Source organism: Anthonomus grandis, chromosome 14, assembly GCF_022605725.1.
Source record: "Anthonomus grandis grandis chromosome 14, icAntGran1.3, whole genome shotgun sequence".
In the NCBI taxonomy this organism is placed as follows: domain Eukaryota; kingdom Metazoa; phylum Arthropoda; class Insecta; order Coleoptera; family Curculionidae; genus Anthonomus; species Anthonomus grandis.
The window spans coordinates 13,077,428-13,099,604 of record NC_065559.1 but is presented as its reverse complement, the minus strand read 5'-3'; the positions used below and the strand labels follow the sequence as shown (position 1 = coordinate 13,099,604).

Genomic DNA, 22,177 nt, shown 5'->3' with positions numbered 1-22,177 from the left:
ACAATTATTTTGTTGACAGCAGTAAGGTACCCAACAGCGATAATAGTCAGGAAATAATTAATTTTTATAAAAATAATTCCTTGCCCGTCTCAAATTTATTTTTATTTCGCACAGTGAGTTATAATGATATATGTTCTATTTTATTTAGCATTAAATCCAAACCATTTGGTATCGATAATCTTAATGTAACATTAATTCATATGTGCTGCCCTTTTATAATACCTTTTATATTGCATATAATTAATAAATGCATTGAAAGCAGCTATTTTCCCAAATGTTGGAAAGAGGCCTTTGTGATGCCATTGCCAAGGGTAAATAATCCAATACATTTTAATCAATTTAGATCCATTAGTATTCTGCCTACATTTTCAAAAATTCTTGAAAGAATCTTAGACACTCAAATTCGAAATTTTTTAAATGCTAATGATATTTTGCCCCCTAAACAGTCTGGGTTTAGAAAGAACTTCAGCTCAGTTGTATTACTCTATTCTGCCAGAAGATGCTAAAAATGCGGAAGCAAAAATTAATCAAGACTTACAAGCCATATGTGATATTTCTTCAAAGCATTTTCTAAAATTAAATCCTTCTAAGTCGTCTGTAATGTTTATTGGTAATAAGCAAAAAATTAACCATATTTTAAACAGCAACACTATTAATATTAAGATGGGTGATGCTAATATTCCTGTTGTAGATAATTGCAAAAGTTTGGGCTTAATAGTGGATAGTGATTTGCGATTTCATCAACACGTTTCTAATGTTCTAAAAAAAGGGTATTTTGCTTTAAAATTAATTTACTTGCATAGGCATTATCTAAGTGAAGATATTAAAAAAAATGTTTGTGACTCTTTAGTGCTGTCACAATGCAATTATTGCGATGTTGTTTACGGTTGGTGCCTAGACTATAATGACAGGTGCCGATTGCAAAAGCTTCAGAACTCATGTATTCGCCTAATTTTTGGCATACGCAGACATAATCGCGTTTCCCATAGACTTTCCGAGCTGGGGTGGTTAAATATGCAAAATCGCAGGGTTGCTCATTCACTTACTTTTTTTTATAAAATTCTTAAATACCGTAGTCCACCTTACCTATACCTTAAGATTACTTTTAGAAATGATGTTCACCATTTGGGCTTAAGAAGAAACACAATTCATATTCCAAGACATAAGACTCAATTATTTAAAAGGTCCTTTTCCTATAATTTTGCATATCAGATGAACGCTTTGGGCATAAATTTTGAGTTGGGTTTGGTGTCTGTTCAGACTTGTCGCAGGGGAATGATGGTGCGTCTGATGAGTCAGCAGCTATCTGCGTAAAATATTGAAGGGTCAATATTGTTAGTTTGGGTATGGGTGGAGACTGAAAATTTGTGTTTAGTGTGGGTAACTAATGTGCGTGTTTTTCTTTTTTTTGTGAGGGCTACTATGTTAATGTTAATGTTCTAAATTTTTGGGTAGGTGTGTATAATTAAACTTAGTCTGTTACAAGCGTTTCTACATTTTTTTTCTAGTTAGTTTTTTAAAGTTTTGGCCACAATGTTAAAGACCAGAATCTGCCTTGGCAGAATTCTGAATTTGTCGGCCTTTTATTTGCATAAAATAATAAATGTGTATTTCTTTCTCTTTTTTTATGTAGTTATGTTGAGTATGCAAATAAAAAATATTTATTATCATTATTATTATTATTATATAAGCACTCAAAATGGTTTAATAATCAATTTAGACAGATGCTTTAATATTTTGGGATTCTTAAATGATTTGCATAAAAATATACCCTCTGAAAATTTTTCTATAATAATAAGATTTTTGGAGGAACCTAACGAACTCATTTACCCAATTCAAAACGTTCTGCCTTGGAAAGCTACATTAACATCGCGTCAAATGTATTTGAGACATCTTGGAAGGTGGTAAATTGTCTAAAGAGAAAAATAAAAATTTAAACATTGGTAGTACAAATTTACCGCTCAGGATTTCAATGACTATTTTCCCAGTACAGCCGAGAAAACAGTTAAGGCTATTTTACCTTATAAACACAAGTTATAGATTAATCCTAAATCACTCAGTGAGGCATTTAACTGCAACTTTTACCTTCTCCAAAATAAGTTTTATTTAAATCCGGGATATTATTGACTCCCTAAGAAATCAGCCAGGCTAGGATGTGTATGATATGAATGACAGTCCCTTGCACAAAACTCATAAATATGTGTATAAAATCTGATAATTTTTCTTTTTCTCCAAAGAGATCAAGAGTCGTGCCTATATTCAAAAAAGATGATAGGAATGGATTACTGACGGAAATTACCCGCCCATTTCATTGGTTCCTATAATATCATACATTTTTCAGACTATACAAAAAAACCAGCTCTACAATTACTCTGAGGCAAATTCACTTTTCTCACTTTCTCAATTTTAGTTTCGACAACATAGGTCCACGACTTTTGCAATTCTTGAGGTACTGGAGTTCATGGTGGAGGCCTTTCAGGGAGGACAGTATAACATGCTGTGATATTTCAAAGGTTTTTGACTACGTTTCACATGACATTCTTGTGAAAAAGTTAAAAGCATATGGCATCCTACGTAACCGATAGCAAGTCACATTTTTTGGACCCCAATGCTAAAGCACCTCCCATAAAATACATGGAGTACCTTAAAGATCAATGTTGGGCCCCTTGCTTTTTCTGATTTATATAAATAACATACATCACTTTATATCTCAATTCAAACTAGCATTATTTGCTGATGAATCACTTTATATCTCAATCCAAACTCGTATTATTTGATGATGATATAACCTTTACTTTTAGAGATTCCGATAGAGAAAATCCTCATAGAAGCTGAGGGTATGAATATTTTGGGGGACTGGTTCTGTGCAAATAAATTGGCCCTAAACAAAGCTAAAACTGAAAGTATGACTTTTAGTCTGAGGGATATTGCTAGGCCCAACCATCTTAAATTGAAATTTCATTGATAAAATATCATGTTGTATTTCAATCAGTGACTTCCTATACTCTTTTGGCTTGGCGACATTCATTCTATCTAGCCAGAATTTTTGCTCTGCAATGTAGAGCAGTTAGAGTTGTCACTGGTAACGGCTATACGGCTGATGTAAGACCAAGTTTTACACTGTTTGAGATCATGATCATACCATGGCACGTTTATCTATAAATGTCTAGTGTATTGTCGCAGGAATTATGAGGTATACAGTCTTAATTCAAACTACCATGATTATCCCACAAGTTAGGTAAATCAGATCAGATTTAATCACACTAGGCTAGAACGATCTAAAATTTCCTTGAACGATTATGGTACAAAATTCTTTAATGTTTTTCAGAGAGGTGTTGCTATTATTTTGGACAATGCGTAATCTTAAATTCCCCAACCTGTATACTTTTTAATGCCTCTAATATTTTTTAGAACACTATTATAATTCAATAAAAAACTATAAAATATAAATAATGACACGGTCTAACGGATTCTGTCAATCTACTATTGTATTAATTGTACGATAATAAATAACAAAACAATTGTATTAATTGTACGATAATCAATAACAAAACAAAGGTAAGAACACAAAGTCACGGTCTCATCAAATCCATATAATTTTTTAAAAGCTACACGTGTTTCGCTCCTATCGGAGCATCATCAGGCCTAGAAAATACATTAAGATATTTTTCACAAAAAGAACGCTTATAAATTATGATAAAACTCATTACCATTTAAAAAATATCTATATTTATAAAAAGTTATTGTTTCTTCTTCTTTAGGTACCTATCCGTTTCGGATGTTGGCTATCGTGCTGGCAACTATAACTATTTTTAACAGCTTGAAACAGTTCTACTGAGCTTTTCCCAAATCAAGTGCGTAGGTCCGCAACTACGATATTGCATTAAAATAATTGAAAAATTGATTAAAAGACATGTCAAGGAAACTTATTTTCAAGGGAAGCCACTACATAAAAACCAGTATGCCTACCAATCAGCCAGATCTTGCGAAAGTACACTACATCAACTAGTAGCCAAAACCGTAAATGACAAAAAAGAAATTGCCCTTGCAGCCTTTTTAGACATTGAAGGGGCGTTTGATTGAACCTTATTTGAATCTATAAACGCTGCTTTGCTAAGACATGACATAAATAAAATCTTTGATAGATGGGTTAATAATAGGCTTCGAAAATGGCCATCCTAAATGGTGACCCTTTGAAGGGATCTGTAGAATACCCATAGGGTGAGGTTCTGTCCCCGCTACTGGAAAAATGGTTGTAGATAAACTCCTAAAAGAAATAAGCAATAAAGGCATATACGCCCAGGGGTACGCTAATATCTAGCTATACTCATTGAGGGATAAAAGCATGTCCATGACACATGTCCAAAAAAATGCAAGAAGGACTGAAAATTGTAGAATTCTGGTGCAGTCGGGCGAAACTCACCTTTCATCTTGAAAAAACTCTACTTATTCCATTTACGAAAAGAGGAAAGATAGAAGATCTGGCCAATCCAACTCTCTTCTGTAACTGTCTGCAATTTGCCAGGGAAGTTAAATACTTAGGTACCGTTCTTAACGCACAACTAACCTGAAATCCGCATATCGAATACGCATTACACAAAAGCGTGCTGATGGCCATCAAAAGAGCAGTAGGAAAGACTTGGGGATTCTCACCTTACATAGTAAAATGGCGTACATTACTGTTATAAGACCCGAATTAACCTATGGCGCAATAATTTGGTTGCCAAACGTTGAACAAACCAGAGCAAGAATAGAACTATCCAAACTCCAAAGACTTGCCTGCCTATGCCTTATAGGAGCAATAGGTAGCACGCCAACTGCTGCCGTGGAAAACCTGCTAAACTTCCTACCACTCAATATTATTCTTAAAGAGGAGAGTGGAATGGAGGTATGCATACTTTAATACAATGGCAACTGGTATGAAAAACACAGGTCATACAAGAATAATAAACACAATCAAAAACTAACTCTTACAGATCAGCAGTGACACTATGATGACCAAAACCAACATGAATAAACCATTCGTAAACCAGCTGAAGTGGGAGGATAAAATGAAACAATTACTAATTCGAAACAAATTAGCATGGTATACCGACGGATCAAAGATGAATAGTGGAACAGGAGAAAAAATATATGGCCCTAACCTGAGGGTCAACTTGTTTGTACAGTATTCCAAGCAGAAATTCGTGCTATAGAGATGTGCCTAAGGGAAAACTTGCGAAGAGGCTATATCAAAAAAGACATAACAATCTTTTTAGACAGTCAAAACTCAATAAAAGCTCTAACATGTTCAAACATCAGCTCCAAAATAGTCTGGAACTGTATAGAAGACCTCCTCAGCCTGGCAAACTGAAACAACTTAACTGAAAGGCAATGAAAAAGTCGATTCTAAGAAGACCTGGAAGCCCATTTATAGGCCCTGAATCTGTATTTGGCATAACAAAACCACTGAACCAACTACCAGGGCTGAATTATAGCCAGACAATACTGAAAAATCCATCAGCCACTTCTACCTGCGAGATACTAAAGCATAGCAGAAGTCAACTCGGCCTAGTGTGCATACCAGAGGGTTCAAAACTAATTTCTCTGGATGTTAAGAACTTATTTCCAAGCATTCCACCTGGTGATTGCCTTGATCTAGTCAGGTCCCTTTTGCTTAAATCACCGCTTGACAGATTTATTGTTAATGATCTTTTAACATTCTCAAGCTAGTACTTGATCAGAATTTTTTCGTTTTCAACAACAGGTTTTTTAGATAAATTACTGGACTAGCAATGGGGCTCTCTCCTCTTCTGAGTGAGATTTTTATGCACCATTTGGAGAAAAGGATTATCAATGGGAAGTTTGGTGCTTTTCTCACTGTATATAGGAGATACGTGGATGAAATTTTTGTGGTATAGAATGGAAATGATCTAGAATTGGCGGATTTCCTCATTTCTATAAGCTCTCTTCACGCAAATATCTCGTTTACCATTGAAGAAGAAAGAGAAGGTTACCTTTTCTTGATGTGCTTATTTCAAAAAATACCAACAAACTTGAATTTGAGATCTACCGTAAACCCACTACTATGGACAATGTCATCCAATACTCCTCAAACTCTCCTTATTCCTACAAATTTGCCTCTCTGAATTCCTTTTTCTATCGCCTTTTCAACATCCCCCTTTCTAGAGAAGCTTTCCTTGATGAACTAAATATAATTAAACATATTGCTTTTAATAATGATTTTCCACTTGATATAATTAATCGCCTTTATTCTGAATTCTATAATAAATACAAACTTACTTACAACTTAATCCATCTTAATAATGAAAATAGTCACCTTTTTAGATCAATGTAATTTTTTGGTAATATTTCTTTTCGGCTTGCGAAGTTTTTCAACTCTACAAATCTTACAATTGCTTTTAAAACTACAAACAGTTTAAAAAGTCAGCTAGTTAGTACAATAGATAAGGCAGATTTCTTTTCAAAATCAGAGCTATATTCATTAAGATGTAATGACTGTAATACCATTTACATAGGGCAATCGGGGAGAAAACCACTAGAATAAAGGAACATATAAGTTTGGTGGACAGGTATAGGGATACTGACATGATTGAAACTAAATCGCCGTTTGCAAATCATTTATCGGCCTCCTCACATGGTTTTTCTTTAACTCAGGGAGCGGATATTTTGCATGAGTGCTCAAAAGGCAAAAAACTGGACTTGTTAGAAAAAATGGAAATAACTTAAGCTAAGAAGAGCCCTGTCCTTGTGTGTGAACGATATGTTCACGTTTGAACCTCACCTCATTTATAAAACCTCTCTTAAAAAGTCTTTTCTTTTTCGATTTTAGATATTTTTAGTTTTTATTGTTAAGATTGTTTACTTATATTCACACTTATTAGTATAGTTCGGATTGTTCCCTATGTTTGATTATGTTACTTGGTGGCCTATGGGTTAGACGCGCGCATGTGAATCTAAAGGTTGCTGGATCGTTCCCCACTGGTGACATTTTACATTTTTATTTTTTTAAGCATACATTTTTATCTATGGTGGGAATTGTTAACTTAACCTAGATTTTCTTTTGTTGTTAGTTGTAATGTGATCTGTGTAGGTCTAGGTAATGAGTTTTATCATAATTTATAAGCGTTCTTTTTGTAAAAAATATCTTAATGTATTTTTAGGCCTGATGATGCTCCGATAGGAGCGAAACACGTGTAGCTTTTAAAAAATTATATGAATTTGATGAGACCGTGACTTTGTGTTCTTACTTTTGTTTTGTTTTCGTTTGGTCTCTTAGAGAAAAATGGATGATACGTTTCTGTACGATAATAAATAACTAACTAATCAAAAGAGTTAAAAATAGTAAATTTATTTTTTTGCTTGAAAGGTGTTAAAAAGAAAACCATTTTTCATCATATTATTTAAAGTTTTTGCAGCTTTAGTCTTTGATTTATAAATCAATTTTCATAGGCACAATTCATATACAATGTTAACGTGGTTACTATTTATTTTGAATAGCAAACTTGTTCGCTCGAATATAGGCAGCTATTAAATCGGTGAAAGTCTAGCGAGAATATCTTATGGTGCGTTATGTAAAAAAATAATTGCGTTTAAATTATAAGTTACGGTGCAGTTGCTTAACTTTGAATAGCTTATTATCATTTTCATACCATCTAAGCAATATTTAAAAAGAAATTAAATAAGACAAACTTATGTTATATAATAACACAATTATTCTGGTCCGTGGGGACTAGTTTGAAGAGCTTGGAAGGAATTCTTGAAAAAAACTTTAAATTATCAAGTGTAATTAGTCGAATGGTCAACGTTTAATGGAAAGAAAAACGAAGATGAGTTCTTATAGTATTGTCCTTCATATTTTATAGTATATTCATATTTTAAAGTATGTTCAGTAGCCAGTAAGAATAACAGAAATAAACTTCAAAGGACATATGTCAACATCAAATCAGCTATTATAAGTTGTATAAAACCCAAATACAATATTTTAATAAATTTGGACAAATAGATAAAAAGTTTTAAAAGTTATAGATGTCAGAGCATCACAATACTAAACGTATTAAAAATTTGTTTAAACCAAATCTGACCAATACCAAAACAGTTATGGCAGTTACGTGAACTTACTATTGTCAACATAACTAAATTGTAATATTCAATAAAACCGGACTACTAGCAAAAATGGTATAGTAGTCATGTGACCTTAAAAGTCAATAACTTTTAAAATTAATAGATAAATACCATCCACGGTGCATAAATTTAACTATTTTTAATGAAACAAAAAATTCAAATTTGATACTAGGTAACCGGATAGGAGGGACCCACTGAGGTTTTAAAAAATGCGTTTTTTGAAGACGTCAAAGACTTTTTCCGAATTTTCCCAGTCACAAAACACAATATTCATAATCGATATGCATATATTCCCCAATTATTTTCAGATTAGGTACTTCCTTCCCTGACAATTCCCGGTTCATTTTCGTAAATAAAATAAGCTCAACCAAGTCCCATCCACCCGTCACGAAGTAAAAAATGTTTCCACGGTCAGTTCTCGGTTGTAGTAATAATTTACACCACTAATTTCTTTGATGGTTGTCATCTCTAATTACTCAAAAAACGCAAAATAAAATGTATTTTTTGGATATTTGTATTGTTGGTGGAATCCGGAAACTTAAGTATGTGTTGTAAAACTAAATTTGAGAGCATATAGAGAGTTTTCATCATCTTATATGATTAAAGCACATTGAGAATGAATGATAACGTGAAAATTCGAATAGCTTAAAAGCTATTAAAGTTGTAAAATTTTAATTCTACATAAATAATTAGCTTATTATAGTATTTAATATCTGGACTTTACAAAGTTATGAAAGAACGTAAGGTTTTTGTGTCGGATCTTCTTCGAAAAAGTTTATTATTGCTCGCCCTGTATGGTTTATAAAAGTTTTAGTTATATGGCATTTGAAAGCAAAATACAGAGCTTTTTTTTCTAAATTTTTTTTTTAAGAATCAGCTACTATTTAAAGTTTCAGTCGAATCAATTAATCAATCAAGCTGCCTATCCACTCAATGGATGGTGGTGACTACATGTTGGAATTGATTTCTGTCTATTGCCATTCTGACAAGCTCTTCTATCATTCTTAGTCCGGTCCATTTCTTCCTTCTACCGTAGTTTAAGTTTAAAAAACTGAATTATTCAAAACTCGTAAAAAAATGTCTAAGTATGGCCTTTTTCTGGTAAAATGAACTGTTTTTTATTGAAGTATTTTTTTATTCAAATATACAAAAATAGCCCACTTATTTATTTACACCCTTACACTACAATCATTTAGGACTATTAGCAATATTTATTTTCACCGTATTTATCAACAAGTATTTATATCTGATTTAAATCTCCCAATTAGTATTCCGAAATTGACTGCACTGAACTGACAACTGACTCCTGGTGGCGACGCGGCTCCTTGATTCCAGAAAATTCGCTAACCTTCCAAGCGTCTCCCGAGACGTCGTGGTTTCTGGGCTTTTTCAATTATATTGAGATTCGCTCATATTGACTCTCCCTGTTTAGCGATCTGCTCCAAAAAGTATACATCAATTTAACCTCCTATAGGATTTTAGGCCTAAAAATTTCAAGCCATTTGAAAACTCTTTAAGTTCATGTTCGTCATAACTCAAAGTTTGAGTTATGACGTCCCATTTTTCAGTGAATTTTTAACTTTAAGCTCAATGGCCACATATCATTTACCTTTCTATTGCTCATTGTGTAATTTGTAATCTCTTGAAAATATCGCCTATATCTCTGTGCGGTATGTTAAGATTGGGAGAACATACTGATTAAAGGAGTGTGCTTGGGAGATAAAATAAATAAATAAAAAATATCTATAACTCTTCCAAAAGTTGACCATGCCAGCGATATCCTCCGAGATAAATCTGCTTTGAGAATACCTTTTAATAATCCCATTCTTTGATCATGAAATATATCTAAAGATAACGGATGTATTCTTTGGCCTTTTCTATAATTGTTTTAATAATTTAGAGATAATCTAAAGTGCTAAATTTTTTTCTGAAACCGGCTTGACTTTGGGCTGATAGCTGACGAGTTTTTTGGTTAGTCTTTCTGTTAGTATTTTTATAATAAACACTTTATACCTGTGAAAAAAGAGAAAACCTGTGTAAAGGCTACTTTAAAAGAGGCATTGCCATTTTTAAAGATAGCCAAGCCTTAAAAAAAGCACTATAATATCAACAAATTTTATGAGGAATAACACAATTTCAGATTTTTAGATTGCCCTGCACTTATTCTCTGGAGAGCTTTCTGAAACAATAAAACACCCTAGAGGCTAATCCATAATAACAACTATTACCCACCTCTCTATTAGAATCAATACAATTAGGAATAAAATAAACTACTAGCTGCAGTATTAGTTTATATTAATCAATTAATAGAATTTAGAAATTAACTATTTTTTTAACACTAAAATTCTTTCTTTTGTTTTTGTCATTTTATTAATTATTTTTCACTATCTGAATCAGGAATAAAGTTAAGAATCTAAAAAATATCGTTAAAGTTCTGACCCGTTTTTTTTTGCATTTTTAAGCATCATAGACCATTAATTAAATGCCAGATATAAACTTTCTATCAAATGGTTATTTTCTTCTAAATAATAAAATAAATTTGATTTTAACGGATTTTGCCTTAGATATAGATATTTGCCAATAAAATTTAAATTATCTGATAAAACAATTTGAAATATAATAATAAGTATATAACCTAAGTATATTTTAAAAGATAATAAAATTTGACCAGCTCGGTAATAGCAATTTCATTATGTATTTTTATGTACGCGGTTTATGAGTTTCTTAACTCGGAATATTCACGCAGGCTATGTGTGATGTAGAGGTATTGAACCTACCTATCAACATACAATATTTTATAAATATAACAGTTAAAAAATAAATATTATTATTTTATGTACGTAATATGATTATTATTCAGAATTAGTACCTAATCTAAAATATTTTATTTAACGTGACACAATCGCATACCTTCTCATAGATTAAATACTTTCATTGCAACAGAAAGATATATAAAAATATTTTCCTTATAGAGGTGTTCCAAAGGTCACCAGAACAATTTAAACCAATTTATTGAATTATTAGGCATAGTGCTTTGTTTTTTTTTTATTTTTTCGCAAACAAACTTTTTGCAATGAATACCTACTGTCATAAAAAACCACAGAGGAAGTGGAGATGGGTTTTGCTAAGACACAGAACTCTTTGTCATAACAAATGAATGATTAGAAGCAAGCTCTAGGGTCGCCGCGAATCAACAGCAAAATCAGTTTCAAATTAGTGGAGAGTCCCAAGATATGCTAAGAAGACGCCAACTTTTGAATGAAAATAAAAGGAATACATTGGAGTTCGCAGTATTAAATAAAACCATAAGAAAACAAAGAAAAGTTAATTAAAAAAAGGAAAACCCATATAATGAATAATAGAAAACAATTGATATTTGAAAGGAATGAAATCTAAAGTAGGAAATAAGAAGATCTGCTAAAGAACTAGGCATTTAAAGTAAGCGACAGAACTGAGGTAATTAAGACAGGTGAAAATCTCTATGAAGATCTGTATATAGCCCAAAAAATGCTTCTTCGGCTAAAGAATTTAAAAAGAACAATAATTGTTAATTCTGCAGACCTGTCAGAAATTACAGAGGATGACAACGTCCTACAAAATATGAAAGGAAATAAGGCAGCGGGAAATGACGGGGTCTTCTTAAAACTTCCTAAAGAAAGCTAACAGATTAACGAACAAATTTAACAATTACCAACTGGTTGAATAAGCAAGATTAAAAAAGGGATATGGAGCTTCTGACATACTTAAAAAGTTATTAAAAAAAATTAATATAATCTACCTCTGTATGTATGCTTCGTTGACTAAGAAAAGGCATTCGACAGCCTAGAACTATGGTCTGTCGAAAAAGTTCTGGTTAATAGGAAAATACACTCGAGGTACAAAAATCTGCTGCATAATTTCAATTTAGATAGAACGATGACAGTACAGGTTAATGTTTCGACATTAAAAAAAAATTGTTGTGTGTTGCCTTTGGACAACAAAAAATAAAATAAATATTCAAGAGCCGTATCTAAAAAAATATAATAAATTGTAACTAAAACTATAATACACACGTCTTTGTCTATAATCTAACCCGTCTAAAGTCCAACTTGAAAAAATCTGTGTATGCCACATTCACTTTTGCATTTAATGATTACGTTACTTATTTTATTACCGAGATCTGACATTCTAAAATTATATTTTATAAAACAATGCTGCCTTAAGTCGATTTGGCTAGTCAGTTGAATGAAAGGGGCTTATTATTAATGAAACCAATGGACACATTGAAAACTGGCGATAGTTTTCTATATAATCCTTTTCCTGTTTTTATGAACTGGAATAATTTTGGATAGATTCTGAATTATTGAAAAATACATGTGTTTAAGGGATAAATTAGTTAGGAAGTGTATAGCAATACAGCCAAGCGAAAGAAGCAGTGTAAAGTGCAGGAACTACTTTTACCCACCATGTTTGTAGTAAGCTAGCAGGTCCAAAAAGGCCGTTTCTTGTTGATTTTATTCTTTTGCAATATTCGCGGTATAAAATATCCACATCGCGCTTACTCTTTTCCGGACTTGTAAGAGACAAGTCCAGGAAATGCATAGCCTCGGGATAAAACTTTAGATTGTCACTATAATAGCATATCAATAAAATTTATTAAATAAATTAATTAAACAAAGTTATTCAATCAATAAGTTAGGAGTAGCCTCCAATACAGTACTAACGTAGTAATAGTAACCTAGTAACTAAAACAGCAAATAATAGAGTTGTTAGATCTTATCAAGTTCTCGCTGTTGATTACAAAGTCTTTATATCCCCAAATAAAAGTCGAGCTAGAAATTGTCTAGAAAATATCTTTACAAATATTTCTATCCAGAATTATAATGTATAAGTCTGTGACGACTCTTTGTCAGATCATTTGGGAATTGCATGAAAAAGCAGCTTGAAGTGGGTCAGACTCGTATATGTCATAGACCGATCACGGATTGGGCCTATTTAATTTTTACCGTATGGCTGAGCTTTAACTGGGAAAATATAGTCATTGGCGACAATGTGAAAATTACTTGTCTTTTAATTGCTTTTTCAACTGCATTACTGTTGCATAATTATCTGAATTGTTTTCCTTAAAATCTAAGTCAAGACTGCCAAACGCTCAGCGGCATTAAAATGGTTTTATCACTTTCTCAGAAATACGAGGGACATTATTTCTTTACACTGATTAACATAGTTTGCCCAAACTTAGTTATTTCTGAAACTGTCCGCAGTTTCTTAAGTAGATACCGAAGAGAAATTCGAGTTAAAAAGATTGATTCAATTAATAATTTTATCAATCAGGCAAGTAGCAAATAATCTGTCACAAGCTATGTGGGACCAATTCAAGTAATAAGATCGGTTAACTCTAATATTAAAGAAACCGAGATGAGCAAAATCAATGTCAGCTCGTCAAATAAATTATTTGTTAAAGTTCCTATTAAACTGAAAGAGTTGCTTCCCTTGCCTCAAAATAATCCTTTGAATTGACAGGCAGTTCAAGACTAGCCTTTTCTTTTACTGGAGTAACTCATGATCAAGTTCTTCAGATGATTGATGGTTTGAACAATAGTAAAAGTACTAATCATTTTAATCTAAAAACTATAAAAAAATAGATTATAGTACGACTACCAAGTAAATCGATTTGGCAAATTCATTAGGAGGTTTTCCTAATTGCCTTAAACCTACCAAGGTAACTCCCATCCATAAGAAGGGTCCTAAGTCGATTATTGAAAATTATCGCCCTATTTCGCTGAATCCTATATTTGTAAAAATCTTTGTTAAAGGCACAAATTGAACGGTATTTTGAACTCAATTCATTGTTTTATGAAAAACGGTATGGCTTAAAGAAATTGCATTCAACCAGCTTGACAGTTATGGATTTGTGTGAGAAGGTACTTAAAAGCTTTAAGGGAGCCTTAAAGCCTTGCTCCCAATTTTTTGATTTATCGAGAGCACAATCAAAGACATCTGGAATGAGCACGATATTCTTTTACAAAAATTAAGTTACTACTTACTAATTTTAACACTAGTAGTCCTCATTGCATTAGCTCCTATCCGACTGAAAGATATCAGTATATATTGTTCAAGGAATGTGAGTCTCAGAGTTTAGCATTGAAATATGGAGTTCCACAAGGCTCTTTTCTAGGGTTTATTTTATTCTTGGTATACATCAATGATCTGCCTAATTGTCATACTGTGTTATATGTGTATTATCTCTATGCGGATGACACAACTTCTTTATTTGCTGATGCTGGTAAAATCAATGTTTCTCGTATCTTTCAAGAGTCATGTGCTAACTTAAAAGACTAGGCTGTTTCAAACAGATTATGTTTGAATGAAACCAAAATCCAGCAGAATGCATTTTCTCTTCGAGATCTTGGTGCTTAGTCATGTTAAAAAATTATCGGACGTAACTACACAAGTCCTTAAAAAATTTCGATAATTTTGTATGAAAGCGTGTATTGCTAAAAACAATATGAGTTCATTTTCATTTTTTGGCGAAATATGTTACAGAATACGAAAATGACCGATTGTTGTTGTTTTTCAAAGAATATACGCTTGAAAGCAAAATTATCTTAAAATGTTTAGGTACGAGTGTAATTTAGGGAGAAAATTACTCAAATAACGATTAAAATAAATTTATATTAACAAATCTCTTGTAGAAAAAAATTAATAATAATTATTAAAAGCACAGTTATAATAATTGTTTAGAGTTTATTTGAATTAGTTGAATAATTGTTTGGTTGGTAATACTACGTATGTAGCTAAATGGATGAGTATAATTTTCATCCAAATTGTCAAAATGCATATTCCTTATTCGTAATTTGTCAGTCCCTGCCTTAAAGCGTACGCTTAGGGTTACTTATTTCAGCTATTTTCAGTCTATAATCATATTTTGTCTTATCAGTTGGGGACACTCGGTGTACATGTCTAAGATATTTGCATTGCAAAGAAGATATGTAAGGATGATTTCTCGTTTGAGCTGAGAGAGTAAATCCCACTTTAGGGAACTGAAAATTTCACTCGATCCTGTGCATTCATTCTAGTGTTCAATATTCTAATATGTTAGGGAAAATGTAACCAAGTATGCGGCATATGCTGATACGGCTGCTTATCAGAAATAATAACTCCCTAATTCCACCTTTGCATCGTCACCAATGCGCATTCTCACTATGGAGTTAAGTTTTTTAATGCCTTGCCATCACCTGCCACTCAGTATTCTGCCACTTTAATTATTCAAAAACAAAGTTAACCATTTCTTAATTAATTACCCCTTTTACTCGTTTAAGGCCTATGGTAGATCACTTGACTATGGCTTTTTAGAAATATTATGTAGTTTATGTATGTACTGCATTTTTGCTAAAGTCTCTGTAAATTTGTTAGTCTTACGTGGTTAATATTTAATGTATGTTTCTTTGAATTTTAGATTCTTTTATATTATTATTACTGAAGAAGTTTTATTATTGTAATTTTAATTAAAATAGTTTTTTCTGTATTTTAACTTATGTAAGAGTTTGTACTTTTTAAAAGAGGGAAGTGGCTGTATTGCTCGAAAGATTTTTTGGCACCAATAAATAAATAAATAAATCATCACACCATCATTGACTCATCAAATAGTTCCGCCAATCAATTTCTTCTAAACTTATAAAAAATATGCTTAGGTCAAACGATCCTCTAACTAGTCACTTGAATGATATTCAATTATTAAAGAAAGATAAAACTTGTCATCAGAAATAGTCAGTATTTTTAACGATGGTAATCTAATCCCGGATTGCTAGAAATTTATCCGTACCTGGCTTTACGTACCAGAGGAAGGTGAGCTATATAAGTAAGTGACATATTTAGGGTAATTAAAGTGTTCAAGACATTAGGTTTTTGTTTTAAATAGATATATTTGTGGCGACAAACATTTAAAAAGTTATTCATATACAGGGTGTTTCAGAACTATGGGATCAAACTTCTGGGGGTTGTTCAGTGCAACAGAAGAATCCATTTGAGTATAGGAACCCATGTCCGGAAATGCGTCACAACGCCACTACGGCCCTAAGACGCGTTAAAATTTATAAAAAACATTAATTACCTAAATATGATCTGCTGCATTTATTTTTACCTTTTGTACATGACACCATAACAACAATTGTTTAAAATTAACGCTTATCAATGTCAATTCTCAATGTCATGCTTAAAAATTTTATAGCTTACAATTTTTAAACATTTATTGCTAATGGAGAACTTTACCAATCAAGAATTGGCGGATATGCATTTGGCATACGGAGCAACAAACTTCAATGCACGAGCAGCATCGCGATTGTATTATGAACGTTATCCCGAACGACAGCACCCTGGATACAAAAAGTTTATTGCGGTTCATCGCCGGCTCGCTGAGACAGGCATGTTTAAGACCAAGATGCATGATACTGGTGTTGCTCGAATCGTAAGAACGGTCGAATTTGAAGAAGAGGTGCTTCAGCGAGTTGCCGGTGAACCATCAAATAGCACACGTGACGTCGCTAACAATATGAATACGAGTAATGCTTTTGTCTGGCGGGTACTACACGAGCAACAACTCTATCCTTACCACTTCCAGAAAGTTCAAGGTATGACTGCAGCCGATTATAATCATAGAATTCAATTTTTTTTTATGGCTTCTGGATCACATCATTTCACAACCAAATTTTTTACGATATGTTTTGTGGACCAATGAAGCCTCTTTCACAAGAGACGGTATTTTTAATAGTAGGAATAGCCATGTTTGGGACGAAGAAAATCCTTATGCAATTTTTCCAAAAAAACATCAGAATCGTTGGTCTGTCAACGTATGGACAGGCATTGTTGATGATTATTTAATTGGATCATACCTTCTACCGGAACGATTAACAGGACCTATTTATCTGCGTTTCTTGGAAAAAGTTCTCCTTGAAAATGTTCCACTAAACGTTAGACAGCAAATGTGGTTTCAGCATGATGGAGCGCCGGCTCACTTTGCTGTACAAGTACGCGAGTATTTGGCTGGTCACCCGATTTAACGTCGCTCGATTTTTTCTTGTGGGGACATGTAAAGTCTTTAGTCTACGAAACTCCAGTAGAATCAGAGCTAGACTTAATTGGACGAATAACAGCAGCATTTCAAATCATTCAAAACAAGGATGAAATTTTTAGTGTAGTCCGCCGAAATCATGTGCGGCGTTTAACTCGGTGTATTGAGGTTGGAGGAAGACATTTTGAACAATTGTTGTGATAATATCATATACAAAAGGTAAAAATAAATGCATCAGATCCTATTTAGGTAATTAATATTTTTTCTAAATTTAAACGCATCTTAGGGCCGTAGTGGCGTAGTGACACATTTACGGACATGGGTTCCTATACTCAAATGGATTCTACTGTTGCACTGTAGTAACCCCTAGAAGTTTGATCCCATAGTTCTAAAACACCCTGTATAAAAGAATTTTATTGCTAAGCTGCTTAAGATGTAATAGTAATATACGTCATAAAGTTCCAAACTGCAGAGATTTAAATCAAAATTGGATTTAATGAATTTACAATTGATACGTGATTTGACAGCAGAGTTCAGACAATTTTTTGGTATCAATCACCATAAAAAGAACGTAAAAGTTCATCTTAACAGGATTTTTTTCGAGTACCCAAACTGAATACAGTACGTGATGTGGATGTTGCATCAAATCATGTTTTATACAAACAACCACCTTCCACTTTGAGATGTTGAGTCCAGAGCGGATACTCTAGCTATCCTTTTTGCGTTCAACCGATATTTCCTTAAGCGATTATGTACAGCCTGAGTACCAAATCTTGCACCCATAGCTTTGATCAACTAACTTTTTGCTTTCCACCGATATTTTGCTTAACATAGTTGTATTGGCGTGTCTCTCTAATTTATAGCGTTCCAAAAACAGTTGATTTCATCATTTTTAGAAAGAAATAAATAATTTTAATTAAATATTGTATCCAGAAAAAAAAACACAAAAACATGATTTCGCGCTTTTCTATTTAATGCTTTAAAGAAATTTTATTTTATGGCAGTGGGTTCTGTTTTGTTTTAAACGGAATATATATTTTTTCTTCTTATCACGCCCTCTTCTCACGAAGGTTGGCGATCCATATGTTTAACATTATCCTGGATGCAGCACCTCTGAAAATCTCAGTCGAAGTGCACCCGAATCATCTGTATATCTTTCAACCAGGAGTTGTCTTCCAACAAATCCTAGTCCTTGAATCTTTCCTTTAATTATCAGCTTCAGTAATTCGTATTTTTTGCTACTCATGATATGGCCACTGTATTTTGTTTTTCCCTTTTTAGTGATGTTTAATAACTTTTTCCCTTTTTTATTTTTCTGAATAACTTTTCGTTTGTAACTTGGTAAATCCATGAAAGACGAAGCATGCGATAATATACATACATCCCATAAGCCTCGATCTTTTTCTCAGTTATCAAATCGAGAGTCCAGCCTTCACAACCGTCCAGTTATATGTACACTGAAAATATAGCACCTGACTATGCGCATTCTGAGCTCCAAGCTTAAATCAAAAGTGGTGAAGATATGCTTCATTCTGGTGAAAATTTTTCTCTGTTCTAGATGTATCTCCCGCTTCAGGTCACACAGCGAGTCGATTATGGTACCAAGATACATGTTCAATTATTATGCCACTGATGAGAAGCGTTTCAGTGATATGTATCTTAGAGAAGACGATTAATTTTGTCTAGGAAGTGTTAATGTGTAGTCCGAACATCTTAACTTATACATTCTTTGTATGTACAGGCTCTCCTATAGTGGGAATGTATTTTTGGAAAAGTTTGATTCTCTTTTATTTGAACTTTTATTACATTCCAAAGTCATATTGGGTGGTGATTTAAATGTCGATTATGCTGATTTTTTGTCACCCAACGAACTTTACTAATCAGAATAATTCAATCGTAAGGTCTTAAGATGGATGTTCATGCTCCCACACGTATTACATCCTCCTCGGCTACTATCATAGATTACTTTTGCACTAACATAAGCGATGTAACATGCTCTGTCTTATCGTCTGGTACTTCTGATCATGAGCTTGTTCAGGCCCATTTTCCATGTAGTATTCTGTTATCGTCAAGTAGATATCCGGGAAGAATATTTAGTAAGGCTAACTTTAATAAATTTGCGCAAATAATGACGTTAGTTTCTTGGGATGGAATCAATGCCGCATCGGATCCATTTACCTGCTTTTACAACGTAATTTGTTACAAAGTTGATGATAGTTTTCCCATAAGAATGCTTAAAAAGGTTCGTTCTTTTTTCGTTCTACAAACAACATTGAAGTTCTGGAGTTGGTCATGAACATTAAAAATCACAAATCTTCGGGATTTGTTAATGTTTTTGTAAAATTACTTTTTTTTTCACTGCAGAATGCTTTGCGTTCCTTGGCCTGTGGCATGAATTTCTCCTAACAAACTAGCAGATTTCCTGTGTGTCTGAAGAGGACATTGATTATTCCTTTACATAAGGGCGGTGATTTGTATCAGGCTTGTAGCTATCGTTTAATTTAGATTCTATCTACACTCTCTAAGGTATTGGAGATACTGACGAAAACCAGAATTCTGATTTTTTTTTGTCTCAGAATAAGATTTTATCCACTTTCAGTTTGGATTCCAAAAAACTACTCACGATGCTATATTTAGGTTCTTGGATGGTGTTTCAACTTAATTAAAACTTCAATTAAAACACTTAAATCTGGTGCCCGCACAAAGATCAGTGTTGGGGCCTCTTTTGTTCTTATTTTTCTTCCTCAATTACAATGGACTCGCTTCGTATTTCGACGGCAGCCCAATCTTGTTGTTTATCATGGACCTACAGTTTAACGTGGGTTCCGAACCACGAGTGTTTTTGTTTCTGTAAGACAAACACAAACAACCATGCCCATACCAGAATTCGAACCTGAGACCACACGATCGCATCGTGAACACTTTGCCCACGGTGCTACCGGGGTCGGCGCTTTTGTTCCTACTTTAAATCAATGACTTAAACTTTCTGCAACTTGCGGCCAGTCGGTTTTATTTGCAGATAATACCACAATTGTTTGGCATCATCTGGATCATGCAGATTAAAAATTTGAGTGTGATCCAAACCGACTTATGCTTAATGCGAAAAAATCTTTCGTTTTGGGTTTCAAGTGTGACGTGAGGAATCTTAAGATTAATGAGCAGACACGTCTGCAGAATGAAGAGAATTGTAGGTTCTTGGGTATTACCATTGATGGTCAATTGAAATTTAAGGATCATATTCTGAATCTAGCATCAAAGTTGTCTTTCGGCTGGTTTGCTCTCAGGGTTCTGAAACGCGAGCTCAGGAAGGAAGTTGCCCATTCGGTGTTCTTTGCCTTAATAGAATCACATATCAGATATGGTTTGCCATTCTGGAGGTTAGCTGGCAAGGATCTATTAAACATAATATTTTTATTATAAAAGATGGCAGTTAGGCATCTCTATTCCTCCGACTTAAGAGTTTCATGTAGACCTTTATTTATTTCAAAAAGTTCAAAAAGGAGTCTGACACTCTATTCAATATTTATCTTGGAAACATCGGCCCTGATAAGTATATAATAAGTGTGTAAGATCTCCTACAAAAATCCTACATGTTACCCGTCAGTTGAACGACTTTCCCCTTCCCTTACTCACTACTTTTTTTACCAGGCATTAATTGATTAATCTGAGCCAAAAAATCTATAACCATGTTCCTCTTAATAAAAAGTATTCTTGAGCTGAATCATTTAAAAGAAAACTAAAAAAGCATAGCTGTCTACGGAAGTATCTAAATGATAACATTTGACCTTGTTCAATTCTCTTAAGTATCAGTTATGTTATTTATGTGTGCTATGTTCCAGGATCCTGTTCTGCTTGATATTTAGTTTTATCAATCTTTTTATGAACTTCTTGTGTTGCATTTGTATGGTCATTTTGATGTTTGTTTACTGTTAATACATAATTTATAAGGTTTCTGTAATTGTAATATTGTTTGTAATATTGACTTATAGATATCTTCCGTAATATAACACATTATTATTATTAGCATAATTATTCCTATAAGATCCCTTTTCTCTGTCATCATCCCTCTCCGTGAGGGACTTCGGCCGGTCATCATCGAACAGTTCCTTTACGTAGTTCTTCGATCTACCATCAGGATATATTAGAAGACTTTAAATAAATATTCAGAGATTGAAGGGATATAAAGTCAACAAACACAACAGCAATTAATAATCAGATTATATTCTGAAACCGTTGACTTTGTGTCCCTCAAATCTCTGAATATTTATTATTAAGAGGCCTTTTTGAGAAAAATGGACTACCTTTTTGGACTTTAAATAGGAATATATTTATATAAGGAGATATTGTAAATAGTATTAAAATACTGGCACTTAAAACTGACAACTTGAAGTAGAAACTCAACAGCGAAACATCTTAAATTACTTCTTAAAAGTTTACAGAGCTATCGGACTTCAAAAAAGCTAAAATTCAACGCAGATGTACTTATTAAAAATATTTAATTTCTATGACACAAACATTTTCTGGCCTCTTGACCTAATCGAATCGACTTTGACCCAATTAAAAAAATTATCAGAAAGATAAACAAAAATTAATATTAAATACTATAGTAAACTTATTATTTATCATTTTAGCATTGTAGTAAAATAAGAACGCAATGAAAAATATCATAATAGCATAATTCATAATCCGACAGAACTATCTGACAGAAAAATTATCTATTGTTGAAAATTACTTCATATAATTTCGCATTTATGATAATAATCATTCTATTTTTAAGCTAAATGGCATAAACAAGGCAATTTTAATACATTAAATGTGACAGCATATAATAAAAAGTTTAAAATTTCCAGAAATTGACTATCTAATTAAATTTTTGTTCACTATTTAACCTTGTGACAACAAGTCAAGAGCTAAAATAGTAAAAATAAGATAGTGTGAGTAAACAAACGGAGAACCAACATTTTAACATGGCCATTAAAGAAGTTAAATATATAAACAAACTCG

At 32.9% G+C, this 22,177-nt stretch overlaps 1 protein-coding gene across 1 annotated transcript in view; it reads left to right on the top strand.

The window, feature by feature from the left end:
• The window catches only part of LOC126744686 (ATP-binding cassette sub-family G member 4), a 216,363-nt gene that overhangs the window by 19,391 nt on the left and 174,795 nt on the right, over positions 1-22,177 (top strand). The window lies entirely within an intron of this gene.